At 30.2% G+C, this 15,533-nt stretch overlaps 1 non-coding gene across 1 annotated transcript; it reads left to right on the top strand.

Annotated features, from left to right (window-relative positions):
* Positions 1–209: 209 nt before the first annotated feature.
* On the top strand, positions 210–282 carry Trnav-aac (transfer RNA valine (anticodon AAC)). The gene has a single exon. It is a non-coding gene; the product is annotated as a tRNA-Val (tRNA).
* The last annotated feature ends 15,251 nt before the right edge of the window (positions 283–15,533 follow it).

Raw genomic sequence — 15,533 nt, 5'->3', positions numbered from 1 at the left:
TAAATTATATATTAATTTATTATTGTATAAAATATTATATAATGCTTAACCTAGTATATAATACTTATAAATAGAAACCCAGCATTAATACATACCTGTTTAACAACCTACTATAGTCACTATCTTGAATTTTAATCAATCGCGCAATAAATTTACTGTCACAATCATTTTATCAACTATCGGTCTTAAGTTTGCCACACCACGATATAGTTTCCGTGGTGTAGCGGTTATCACATCTGCCTAACACGCAGAAGGCCCCCGGTTCGATCCCGGGCGGAAACATTATTTTTTATTATTTTTATAGTACATTACTGAGGTACCATTCTTTTATATTTTATATCTAGATTGATACAAAAATTTACTCAGCTGTAATTCTAGTACGATATGAACAAATATTGATTTTTATACAATTTCACTTTACTAATACTAAATAAAACCTTTGAAATAGTATTTTAGTAGAATGCCTATAGGAATGTGGCATGTGTCCCAACAAGTAAAATTCTTTGTTTCTCTATGACTTTTAATTAATAGCGTACAGTGTTTTCGAGTACTTTTAATCAGAGACGACTATTTTTATATTGTCATTCAAAATATACAATACTATATTTAATGTACATATATAGATATACAATATATATATAATAAATGTGAAAGAGTAACTATCAGTTTGACTATTAACTTTTCATTATTAAATGACTCAATGGATCTTAGTAAAACTTAATTTGACATTAAAATAGATTTTAATTTTCACATACATGGACGTATTAAGCTATATTTGATCTTAAAAAATAGACCACATCGCAGATAAGATCATGCTTGTATGTACATACATAATAAGTTTCATGTCGGAAGTTTAAACAGGGAAGTATAGTTAAACTTTTTTTTAAATACATCTATAAGTTAAAAGGTACTGTTAAATTATGTTAAAATATAACAGGCGAATAGAATGAACTACCAATTTGCTACTCGTAGCTCTGATTATATCACTATAGAGCAATAACCCCCTGTAATCAAATTGGAGTGGATCCGTGATAAGATCCGTCAGTCCTTTTGATAGCACATTGTTAATAAACGACTCAAAGGGAGGATTCTGATGCAAATTAGATACATTAGCGAGGATGCCAACTCGCCAGAATGGTTAATGCATATCGATTTATATTATCTGTATTTATATGTACTCTGTAACTTATTGAAATGAAATGAAATGATATTTATTCAGTAGAAAACTAAAACACACATTAAACAAACAAAAAACAGTACACAAATTACGTGTGTGCGCGTATGCGTGCATGTGTATGTCTGTCGAAGCATCTACTGAATAGGTCCGTGCTCAGCATAATGCTGCAGCGGCTGGAGCGCTGCAACGCTGTTTTTCAGCACAAGACCTGGGGTGGTGTATTGTCGTGTTGTACACGATTTATGATATGATACAATACTTAATATATAATAAATTAATATACATAAATACACATTTAGCTAAAATAGAGATAGTACACAAATGACAAGGCGATAATAGATATAAATACAGTCCAACAAAAGAGATACAGGAGAGGGTATATAAAGATACAGATATATAAAGTAGTAATGTATTTTTGGCTAGATTGATTTTTGTACCTGCAAGAAGTATTTTTTTAGGTGTCATTTAAAAGTGTAAATTGATTACACTTTTAATTAGTTATTGAGTAAGTTATATATATTTACCATGATAATACGAGTGTACCCAAGACCAACACATTTGTACGTCAGCGTCGAAGTACCGGGAGCTCATAAATAATATTATCACGGTAACTATACCGTATAGATATGTGTATATATGTATATATATAACGAGTATGACTGTAATAAAAACACGAAGAAACTTTAAAACAAAGTTACACTATTATTATTTAATAAAAGATTAAGTTTAAAACTTTTCATTAGAAATACATTATTTTTCGTGGCATAACGCGAGCAAATACCATTTTATATTTTTTAAGTAGAGTAATGATCATTAACATTTAGAAAACATACAAAATTACAACACACATGTAGTATTCTCAGTGTAATTTTAAGCTGACACTAACTGCGTATTGTGTCGTCCTAAACAAAATACGAGCACATACGCATAGCTTGTTGCATTATCTACAGAATATGTATACAGTTATAGCATATATATATAGTATAATTATATATATAGTGTAGTATAGTAATTTGAATACAACAGTAGATACGTTTAAACTACGTTTGTATACATACTACCTACACGTAAAATTTTATGTGTATACATTTTATTGTAATGTGTATGTATCTACTCAATTAAATATAGGCATAATATCGGATACTCTTTATTACTATCTGCTTTTGTATTTTTTTTTTAAAACTTACACTATGAATATTTAGAATCCTAAAAAATATCATATTAGATAGTCCGTCAATCTCCTGCTCTGACGATAAATTACATTGATAGCTTATACCAATCATGTTATATTATTTTCTTTTTTATGTAATTGGAATGACAAACAAGGTGACGGTCCACTTACTGGTAAGTGGTAACTATCACTAAATATATAGATGAACAGCACCACGGATTCCACCCCATCTATCTCAGCGTCATATCCAGTGATTTAACTCGCTAATCCTACTCTTGAATCAAAAACCAGCTTACAAAGCAAGCTTTTACAGGCAATTGAAATAGGTGATACTAAGGTACTCAAAGAGTCGAGTTTTTACAAAGCCTACCTGTATACAGTATGGCATTTATAATGTGTATACTATTTGTTTAGACGGAAAGGGTAAAGGTTCTATTCAAGTTTAGGAGGGAGTGATACTGTAGACGGAAACATGAGCAACTAAATCCGATATAAACAATTCCAATTCAGTACGAGGCAAGATAGTTATTATTGAATGAAATTCACAACAAGATTCCGTGTCAAAGGCACTTTGCTTGGTGTCTTTTATGCTAATATACCACAAACACGATATATATACTTACTATGCTTTCACAAAATTTACATTTCAGTGGGTAAAGGCAACTCAGATAAAGGCGAAAGAAAAGGAATTCTTTCTTGATCTCGTATTATGTTCTGATGCCCTTTTAGTACATTCGTAATATATTAAGTGTGATTTGTAAGGAGCCCCAGCATGATTGCATACTTTCACAACGAATAAATAAGGCACTGGCTATTTTTATACACTAAATACTGTATAGATGTAACAGCAACAACATTAAAAGTGACTACTAATATGATTATATTCAATATCAATAAATAAACCTTTGACAATTCTTTTTACAATAAAGCTTAATTAGATAGAATAATAATAACAGTGCTTGTAACAAGAAATTAAAAAAAAAAAAAAAACAGTGTATAGAAATTATAAAAAATATTTCTTTTTTACATCTTTCATCTATTTATGAAATATTGTAAAAGCGACAATAACATATTAAATGTATAATTTAGTATCTACAAATTTAGGTTTTATTACAGAGTAATAAAATATTGCGTACTGTAGCCTAATTTCATTACTGATGCGGATTGTTGTAAAAAAAGTTGTCCTGTGAAACCCTCTGAGTAATTTATACCTATAATGATCCAGGCGTCAGAATGAACGTTACTAATTTAATTTATTTCCTCTAACCTAAGTGAAAATGTAAAACAGACGGTATATTTTAGAACAGTTTTAGTTTTAGGTATTTTTTCTTAAAACAATATAATAAGTAATAATATTTTCATTGATACCACATTTACAAATTTACAATCATATTCTCCTATACTATTACGTTCTTCTTATTACATGGGTAATGCTACCCATGCAAATTATCTGCAATGTATGTACATTGCAGATAATTTGCCACTAAGCTAGACCGAGCCTGTATTTCAGACAGTAAAAAGTTTATAAAATGCAAAAATATTATTAATGGTCCGGCCTGGACTTGCCTCATAACTTTAGAAACTTTAGAAAACTTTATATATGAACATAAAACATTATATATCACTCTGGAATATTATACCTTACAACATTAAAATAATTTCACAAATCAGTATACACATAATACATATTATCATTTCATGATATATGTACATCCAGATATATATTGTAGTATCATAATGTTCTCCATTTCCTATATTAATTATACAAAATTACCTAAAGGTTCGCTATACAGCCTTACAATATTACAACTCTTTGCGATTCGTTAACATTAATTGAATATTTAAGGGACTGTTTACAAATTAGACCCTTACCTTAATACTGAAATAGACGGTAATTAAGACACTCTCATTTAATTCATTGTTTCCAAGGTTACATCTGGAAAGAAAATCTTGTAATTAAAATATTTAATATATATATTTAAACATAAGACATCTCGCCTCGGTATTGTAGTAATATACATATATGACAAAAAACCACTCCTAGTATTTTGATTGGGAAGAGTTTAGCGCATGACTAAAATTATGATAAACTAATACTCTCTCAACCATTTATTTATACAGAGAATATTCACATATGCGAAACAATTTTGTACATTCTTTTTTTAACTATATAGTCAACTTCTGACTAGTATATATAATATAATAGCTTCAGCAAAGAGGATTTGACATGGCTCTGAAAATCTAATAGATGTATTATATCTAAAAATAAAATAACGCTTGTAGGTATGATAACGACAAACAGTTAATTTTATCGACCATAGTATTAAATAATGTTTATAATCATAAATTTATTTATGATAAATTGATATTTAGATAAGGATCATAATCCAGCGTATAGGCGATAATAAGACTTAGTATAACAGTATAGTGGTCACGCCGTGTAGTTATGACGTGGTGTAATTTCCTGAAACATTGTATCTCGAGGTCGCCTCATGTACGGTTCACAACTCTTTTCTTTCAGGACCTAACAGCAAATAAAATTTTAAATACTCTTGCTTTTTCTTAATTTTTAATTTCGTAGCTACAGTAGGTTTGAATAAAGCGCAAATACATTACCAGCAAATACCATGTGTATATATTAGAATAAAATCACAATTTATACAAGTATAATCACGTTAAAATAAAGATGATAGTCTAATATCATTAATTAATAATTAAATTGAGGTAATATTTAAGAAAGAAGAATATTTAAACAACGTATTGTGTCTTTATTTTATCCTGCAAAATCCGCCGAAATAAAAATGCTTGGATACACTAGCCTTGCCCTATTTACCGTAATTACGAATATAAGACTTTTATATCTGTTTCGGGTCAGTAATAATATAGAAAGGGTTTGTTGCTTTCACAATGTTATTAATTAAAGTATCTATGTTATACGTATGTATCTAACACAGAAATGTATCTAGTCTATATCTACTTTGAACCTTTATACATTTCCTAATTATAAATAATAATCGTTAAAAGTAGAATCTGCAACACGAGTAACATAGGCAATGCATTTATTAGAAAAAAACTCCATGTAGTAAATTGCACACCACCATCAGCGCACCGCCTTTATATAAGATAGTTGACAGTAATACATTGGAAAATTAATTATTAATTTTGTGTATTCTAATAAGAATAAAATGATAATTGAAGCAGAATTTCCATTTCACAGTAGACCCTTAAATTATACACAGACTCCGCCTTTGTAAATAATGCCGTTATTTGGATTAACCTATTCAAATATTATCTTAATATCTCAGAGTGTTTTGCTGTTGCCTAATTAATTTCAATAATATAAATCTAAGGGAATGATTGCCAAGTTTGTAATAGCTTATCCGATTTGAATTTAAACATGTTAAAAAGTCATTGGAATAAAGAACGCGAATATAATATGTCTTTTTATTAAATATAAAATACTCTGTAACTTAAAAGTTATATATTTAATAATAAATTAATAGTAATAAATAAATCTTCACACAAAAAATCACAGTGTTCTCCAGCAGGTAGTCCTGCAAAGCGCAAGAATACGTATCACAAAAGACCACTAATATATATATTACTACTATATCCTACTAACAAACCTCTGGTACGTCTCCTAGTAGAATATATTAGTAGTGGTATACACATACACCTAAGACGCAGGTCTCAGTGGTTTAACGTTTTAACATACCGCCTTACCTCCGATAGTCGCGGGTTCAATTCTTCGCAACATACAAGCATTTGTATTATTAAGCATGATTGTTTGTATCGGTGTGGGTTTTTTCTATGTATATATATATTGTATATGTATATATATTTAAAAAAATATATATCTAAGTATTTCAATAATATTTTAACTTGTTCATAACACAAGTTTTGCTTAGCTTGAGACTAGCTGGCGCTCTGTGATAATATATTATTATATCATTATTATTAATTCTCTAAACTCAGAAATTACAGAAACGACAATTATTTCTACTCTAATAATTATGCATTTTATTATTACTAGATAAGAATTACGATCTTTCAGTCCATTCAGTTCAACAACATATCGTCAAGTGACTATAACGAACAATGTTCAATAATGACTTTTTACTGACGGTTAGACTGACGGACTGACGGAGTGCCTTCCATCGTAGGTGGACATAGGTTACCCCTGAGATGGACGGATTTCAATGTGTAATGCCACGTCAAAGAAAAAGGTTGTTACAATTACAAAATTACAGATGACTGTAATAAAATAATCAATAAATAAATGTCACACAGTTAAGTAATATAGACAGTCTGTATTTATTTTCTAAGTATACTCTGTTCTCTGGCATTGCAAGAATTGGTTGATCTACAAGCAAAAAGAATAACCAAGAATATGCATACTACATGTAGATACAAAAGTAGTTCTTTTGCTAAATTCACAATTTTAAGCGTTTCCACACAAATAACCTCGTAACTGAATGCAAAAGCTAGCTAGCACAGAATAAGCAGGTACTCCATACTCGAATGAGCTCGAGATTCGTATTTAGAAATTGTTCTAGCGTAACACACTCCCTGCATTTGCCTTGAAAAGTATACCGGGATTTAAGCAGCAATCTGTCGCTACCTTTTCCGTAAGATATTAAACAATTTTGAAATGGGAGATCTAGTTAAAATTAATAAATTAAGGCAATGAAGTGGGTAGGTATTATTTTGAAATGACAAGATGTAAATACCAATATACATTTAGTATAATATCGTATTCATAGATTTTTAATAAATTCTAAAAAATACAGAAATAAGCAAAATTCTTGCTAGTTCTCCCAGTCTAAGTTAAGACTAACCTAGTTAGCTAGAATTTGGTCTCCATTCGGATGTTTTTATCGTAGTCATTTTAATATAGGTTTTTAACACTTACAACAATTATGTGTAATTAAAGCCATGTCTATTAGTTTATTATTAGTGATGTATCTTTTAGTCGTCAAAAATGAAGAATTTATCAAATTAAAGGTGTTACGATTATATATAACATAGACTAGTATATATATTACTTACTACTTATTTATATACTTGATAGTTGTAAGTACATCGAGCACTAAAGCACCGCAGAAGGGACAACAATCGTTAAAAGTTTGTGAAAACCTGATACGATACGGTGAACTTACCCTTTTCTAAGTTTGTGACGCTTCGATTAGAATCGATTGAAGTTCCACTAGAGTTTCATAAATCTATATTGTATATTGCTTCTTTTAAAAATGAGTTTGGTTCTTCTTTTAAACTTAGGTTATCCCTAAATCTATTTGATATATCAAGTATATAGTTATATCAAGTAACTTCATATTTGAATAATTCCATTTTATTTTCATTTTCCGTTATTTACCGGATGATATGTTTTAATAGTATTCTTTTAATGCCATTCATTGTATGACTTAGAATAAAATAAGGCTAAAACTATGCGTGTGTAATAAATAATTATAAAATAAATTATTAAAAATAATAACATTAAGTATTGTCAAATAATAACAGATAAACTAGCCTTCACAATTTAATATATGTGTAGATTTATAAGTTATTCTTAACCACAAGAACTGACGTAAAAGTTGGGTACCTCACGGAAAGTAATCCATTTCTGCATACCAAATCTCAATAACAAACAGCCACAAAGAAATTTATCCAATAAAATAGCATATAACTTTATATTTCAGGTAACCTTTTTCTTTCAAATTCTATTTGTTGTTCAGTGATTTCTCAACAACTTTATTATAAATTCCGGACCAGTACATCTCGGTGTTGCTTACAGTTAGTGATAGTTTAAGATCCTATTTTGCCACAAGAAAGCTTTTTGTACACTGTTTCTTTTTTAAATTAACAACTAATGCAATGCAGACATTTCATCATCCCAGTATCACTTTCCTAAATAATTAAAAATAGCTTGGATCACTGGTACGCTCATAGGCTTCTTGTATATAAAAAAAATGGACGAAATATCAGATAGTACATTTTGTAGTGTACACGAGAACGTACAATCTCATGAATGACTTACCCTTTTTTAAGTCGCTTTAAAGAAAGGAACGATCATCCTAATGACTTAATACTGTTGAGAAGGGCGTGGGAAATAAATCGAGCAGACATAAGCCACCATCTGCAAACCAAAAACGTATCTAAATAACAAAATCTAAGTATTGCAACTCATTCAACTATGGGGATGAATAATTTTAAATTAATAAGGTAAATCTTTGTTGGTAACGCGATACTAAAACTTTTGATTATTTAAAGGTTGAAATAATAGCTGTTCAAAAAAAAGGTATTGATATACGTACCTACGTACTGATTGTAAATATACTGTCAGTCACTTGTAATCGATTTTAGAAAAAGAAAATATATATTATATCTGGTTTGATACGTAAATATTTGTTGCTATAATTGGGTAAGACATTATACGTTACTTTATAATAAACTGCATTAAACCTGAAAATTATTTTACTAGAAATCGACTAGAAGTATAAAATTGTTGTTACAATTATTTTTAAATAGTTACCCCGGCTTCGCGCGGGTGTGCATGTAAAGATTCTCTTGAAAATCACAACACCTATCTATTAAAAAAAAACAATTTTATTCAAAATCTGTTGCGTAGTTCTACAGATTTAAGCATACATAGGGATGGACAGACAGCAACAGCGACTTTGTATTATGTAATAACGATGATTAAAGCAGTTTATATCAAGTATATGATGATTCTTTATGTATAGCAAATTTCATTCATATTAATCACGTTTATGTCACTAAAAACAAAATGGCAAATATTGCGTTCACCAGAACATATACAATTTCTCTACCTACTTTATCATATACAGAAGACATGAAAGTGTATATATAAAAATAAATAACCCGGGATAATTAACACAGCGCCATCTAGTCCCACGGTAAATAGAGCTTGTGTTATGGGTACTAGACACTGATATTAATACTTAGTTTTTTTTTGTAGTTACATACATAATATACATAGAAAATATCCTGACCTATACTAACATTCATACTCATGAATACAAATGTTTGTACCGTGTGAAAAAACGAACCCAAGACTATCGAAAGTAAAGCGGTGTGGTATACCGCCAAACCACCCAGGCCGTCATATGTTATATAATATTTTGAATATAGAATGTCATTTAAAATGTTAGGCTTAGAAATAATCGAGTAATATAATTTGTGCTCGACTGGCCATAATGCGGTTGGATCGTTGGCTTTGGGAGTTGCGGTCACCGATGCCCATGCCATTTACACATATAGATTAATTAATCCTAATCTAATAATAAATTCATATGCAGTAAAAGCCCAAATTTATACGCAAATGCATTTACTGTTACTATACTATCAGATGGCAATTGTTAGTAGCTATGACATGGTCTAGTGTCTTGAGTAGTCATGCTCAATAAAATGTCCAGACTTGTGACGGCGTAGTGGGCCGGGTCATTGGGCTCCTTAATATATGGTCGAGCACAGTGATGGCTAGCTCATCGGTCATACTCGTGATCGGGTGGTGCTTGTAGGGACTGGTCTGCTCTAATCACTATGACCGATTTCCTCTTATTAATTGTTTAACCAATATACAACATATTTAATATTTTGTCTATTTGAGTATTTAATTGAATTAGTATTAATTGGTACTAATTCATTCGGAAAGTTGTCTCATCACAAGAAAAACGAGCAAGAAACTTGCATGTTGCTCTTTTAAATAATTTTATTCTTACTTTACATTTTTAAGTTTAAGTGCAAGTTTCTTGCTCGTTCTTCTTGTGATGAGACAACTTTCCGAATGAGCGAAAGGTTATTCAATAGATGTATCAAAAGTATAGAAATAAAATGTCGTCAAAATACGATAAATATATATATATTATTATATATGTATATACATATAAAACTAACAGAGACGTTTAGTTAATTAGTTAGTTATTATATTTTTGTTGTATTACTTATTCCTTTTTTGTGTTGTTTATAATTCTGTGTGTGTCACATGCATTTTAAAATACTTTATTCAATGATAGCAAATCCTACTTTGTATGTTTTATATGTCATAGTTTAAAGTTAACTTAATGAAAATGACACTTTCAAATCAAAGATACAGAAAAAGGTGTAGTTGATCTGAAAATTTGTTTAGCTTACAATCGATAAAGTAGCATTATACTAGAGTGCTACTTTATAAAATAATATTCCGTATAACACAAACAATTATACACAAAGATATAAAAATGTTTGAATCGAATCGAAATCTCGACCATCAGTAGTTACACAGTGGGTGCAATCGCTAGACCGCCGAGACTGTCAATTATATTATTAATATTCTAAGAAATATATACGCTGTCCAAATAATTCTTAAAATAAATTCCCAAAGTGTGATTGGTCGATTAACTGCGACTCTGAGTATATTATCCGTATCCGATGCCAGCTAACTTCATAAAGTAACTATAGGTAGTTATAGATATTGTGAAAGGATAGACTTTTTCATTACCTACTAATGGGTTCCTTAATACCATTTAACCTTTACCATGCTACATTTAATATACGGTCTAACACAATAAATAACGGCAAATGAACGTTAGTTCTTTTAACAAAGAGAGAGGCGTTTCACCTAAATCTACCCATAGAAAACTTTTGTACGGGTATCATTCGTCATGATAAATGATAATGTCACGAATAAGTAAGCCATCGAGGTTTGTTGGATTTCACATGATATACCACTTTAATGTATTTGTCTGATGGAATAAATATACATTACTTAAGTATTACGGTGACATGGTAATAATATAATGTACAGCCACACCTCATTATACATACATAGTATATGTCGTATTAGGTCTCTATGTAATAGACCAACATAATCTTTAAAAATACAATCAATTGCGGAATATTTGTAATCGCATCATTATACGTAAGCTTCATCTGTTGACCAATTCCTTTTTATATGTATTTATACTTGATATGACAAGGATTGTTTGGAAGAAAATGCTTGAAATACCGTATGTACAAATAAATGTAAAAATAAACACCTTGTTCCCTTTTTCTCACCAAAATATGTAAAATAATTTATTTCCCACTGTTTCGAAGTAAATTACCTGCCAGGAATGTTTTCTTTTCAGTTGCATTTGAAATTTCTGTAATATATTGTGGAAACCAACCACGTTGTGGAATCATCTTCCAACAATAGTATTTCTAAACCGATACGATATTGAAACCTTCAAGAAAAGAGCTTATTCCTTCTTAAATGGCTAGCAGCGCACTCGCAATTCCCCTGGTGTCACCATTAAGTGAGCCGCAGGCTCGTTTATATGTGTATCTCACAAACAAATAAATATATATACACTATTAAAAAAATTAACGCAAACTAATAAATTATGTCTGAGTGGCGTTTATTTGTATGTTTTTTAAATGCTAAATTAATTCTCGCAGGTGGAAATCTCAAAATAAAACCTAGTTCCTTTACCTTTTCTTATTAAACAAGCTGTATCCATAATTTCACCTCCTTTTTAATTTACAAGAAATCGGATTAAGGCATGCAATGATCGGCTCATCTCGATAAAACTCGGTTCGCGTTCCACGGCCGGGGTGTACGTCACCCTGTGTTATCTTCTTCACAACGCCATAATTGTCTATTATTTTTTAATATAATATATCTTACCGTACCTTTTATAATATATTACAATAATAAATAATAAATTAAATAACGTATTCATTATTTCATTATCAATTAAGTTGTCTAGCGCACACCTATGTTTGGGTGTGGCAATATTTTAATACCTCCAAATGGAAGTATTAAAAAATTGCCCCACCCAAAGACATTGCTACATTCATTACTTTGACTTCTATTAGGTTTCGTTAAATATGTATTCTAGTATAATAAAAACAACGTTTAAAAAATATATATATTAAGATTATTATAACCTCTCACACATATGTTATTCAGTGGTTACGACCTTAAATTAATAAGTAATTAACTTGTGAAGTGTTCATTAAGTATTTAAATTCTTAATTTATTAATATCTTAATATTTAAATTTACAATTTAATGTATTTGGAAATATTATTATCAATGTTTTCCGTCGAAAATATTGTCTCTTCGAAATATTTTGCTTTTCATATACATACATCCACACTTACATACTTTCATTACAATGGTGATTTAGAAATTTAAATGTTTTTTGTATATTCTTTATAGTTACTTTACAGTCAGTTAAAATACCCATTTTAAATTGTTACAGTGCATCTAAAATAAGAAACCGACCTCGTCCCAGTTAACGCTACAAAGGATTTATTTGTAGACAAATCACTTAGTTACATGCTAGTGTCGACCACAGAAACCTAACAAGCATTTTCTCACTAAACCTGTTAAGTGTGCGGGTCGAGGCCAAGATGTTCGCAGGTTACATTTGTCTCATAAGAGAAGGATTTATTTTATATTAGCTTTGGTCCTTTATTTAGCGTGAAGATAGATTGATTATCTTTTATCTAATAAAACCGGTAACTATAGCGACGTATACTGTAAAGAATTATCTGCGTGGGAATTCAATCTCACCTATATTAACCTCTAAGCAGCTAGCTTTGGAAGCTGGATTTTGTTTTTGTGAAAATTCAGTGAAATTATAGTATAAAAGACATCTTTGACATCCTTGGCTACACATAGGCGGTATTACAGGCATGACATTATAACTTGATGCCCGTAGCGCTGTTCGTGTATATAGGCAACGGTTACCACTCGCCATCAGCCTGTTTGCCATATCAATAACATGATAAAATACATTGTATTATACTATATAATCTATATATAAATTTCAAAGACCGATGCAATCCAATTCGATTTGTCTTTCATAGAAAATGTAGATTGTTCGGGTAAGTTACCGACTCGGGGGGAATACAATAAAGTTACTTATAAGTTATAACGCAACAAAGTTTTCCTTGTATTGCTATATTCCAGTAGGAAATATTACTAAACATGGGGTTAATTTTGATATTTCACCAACTTCAGAAATAAGATGCGCGGTTCTACTGTATTTTTTGTGTAATTTATATATACAAAATATTAAGTTTACTATTATTACGATTGAAGTCTCTTTCTACCGTAATATTTTAATACAATTATTGAATTACTTCTTATAATCGGATATTTGTGTTAGATACTTAAAAAATTTTCACCGCTTGATTTATTAATAACTATTTTCCTTAAAAAGAGATGTTTCGGCATCGACATGTTTGTATTTGTAGTTGTATTTTATGCTAAATGTTACCTACATATTAAAAATAGTACACATATGCTAAATGTAAATATTAGTATATTCTTGGCCATACATATAAAATAATATATAAGGAACGAAAACTTTCAATCACATTAAAACCGCTTAACTAGTAAACGATTTAGCTACTTTCTAGCTATTTCGTAAACCAAAAATTAAATATATATTTCGTAGCACTAATAAAAATGATAAATTTGGCACTGGATTTACGCGCGATTACGTTCACTGAGTTTCTGCGCTTTTTTTTATTACGTCCCGGTTTAATTTATATTTTTCGTTGTAAATTAGGTTAATTACTCCTAGGGTTAAATGATAAATGTTACTCTTTAGAAATTACGTCGTGCGAAAGGAATTAAAGGTCGTTAGTGTCAGACAAGACGGAAAAAGTGTCACCTCCATTTCGCCATAGAGTTGACTACCAGTAGAGTTGAGAGATTGGGTGTACTTTTATTTTTTTTTAAGTGCCATACATAATGTACTAAAATATATCAGAGATAAATGTTAATTTGTATCACAGTGATATGTTCCCTAAAAGTAAATATATGGTGGCCTCAGTGATTGCGAGTTCGATTATAGCACGTTACAAACATTTGTATTCATGAGTACGAATGTTTTCAATAGTCTAGATATTTTTATGTATATGTTTATAATAAAATAAAAATTTTATCTGTCGTTTAGGACGTTTAGTAAACGTTTTGCTTAAATTGCCACTTTATCCTGAATTCTTTCATTAATTCTAATTTCTAAAGCATAATTTAAATTACTCGAGATATTTTCATAATAAACCCTTGATAAGTTTGACAATACTATTTACAAAATTGTGAATTGTATATATAGTTTGTTGTATGCAGTAGATATTATCTTGTCTGTCATATTAGTTACTATATTACTAATTTAGATTTTTGTTCCATTCTAGTTACTTATATCTCTGCAAGCGGGCTCACTTCAAGATGAAATATTGACGTTAAGCGCCGACATCGAATATTTCATTAGGGCTCGTTACTTGGAAATATCCACCTCTCAGCGTTAACGCTATTAGGGTTAAACATCCAGAGAACGCAGTGCACATCTTAAGACATTTGTTTTCTTTAATATATAATCTTTTAATAGTAAGTCTATGGTATACCCTTGTAAGGCATCAGTTGATAGCATCCTAATTAATACGCTGCATCGTAAACTACAAAATACAGGCAAACTATAAAGCAGAGGTATAACATCTTAGTCGGTCAGAATGGTTATGCATGAGTGGTACAATGTGTGTCATATGATAACGTGATGGTATATATAGTAGACAATTATCATTTTTAGCATAGCATAGCATAGGGGACAAACGAGCTTGCCTCTCACCTGATGGTAAGTGATTACAGCCGCTCATGAGCACCAGTAATTGCCGGCATTTTCAAGAAGGAATAAGGAAGGAATAATTCTTGAAGGTTTTTATCATGAAGTAAATTAGATTATATATCATACCAATTAATAAAAAAAAACAGTAAGTAACATTATCATGGTTGTATCCAGTAGAAATATAGATTAGATAGAGTTTTGGTAAGAAATATAGAAATAAATTATTAATAAATTTACAATTAAATCGGCTTCAGTACCATAACAAAAAACTATTATAACTATTTTGATTCATTACGACTTAATATGACTTATGGCTCGGGTCGGTCCATCCATACTATTATAAAATATTAAAGTGTGTCGATCTGCCTATTTGTTTCCTTTTCAAGGCTAGTGGTAATGAAATTTAATTCGAAGATAGTTAAACGAAGATGACTCTCATATATGGCAATCTTTTCTCTCAAGAAAAGCAGTTGAAGTCGTGGTCACTAGCCAGAGATTGATCCGATCAATATCTCATTCTGCTTGTAAACGAATGTATCTCATTAAACTCAGCCAACAAACTAGTC

The sequence above is a fragment of the Achroia grisella genome, unplaced genomic scaffold (assembly GCF_030625045.1).
Source record: "Achroia grisella isolate CSIRO2021 unplaced genomic scaffold, CSIRO_AGI_Agris_v1 utg445, whole genome shotgun sequence".
Classification (NCBI taxonomy): domain Eukaryota; kingdom Metazoa; phylum Arthropoda; class Insecta; order Lepidoptera; family Pyralidae; genus Achroia; species Achroia grisella.
The sequence above is the reverse complement of the archived record's forward strand: the minus strand, read 5'-3'. Positions and strand labels throughout refer to the sequence as shown.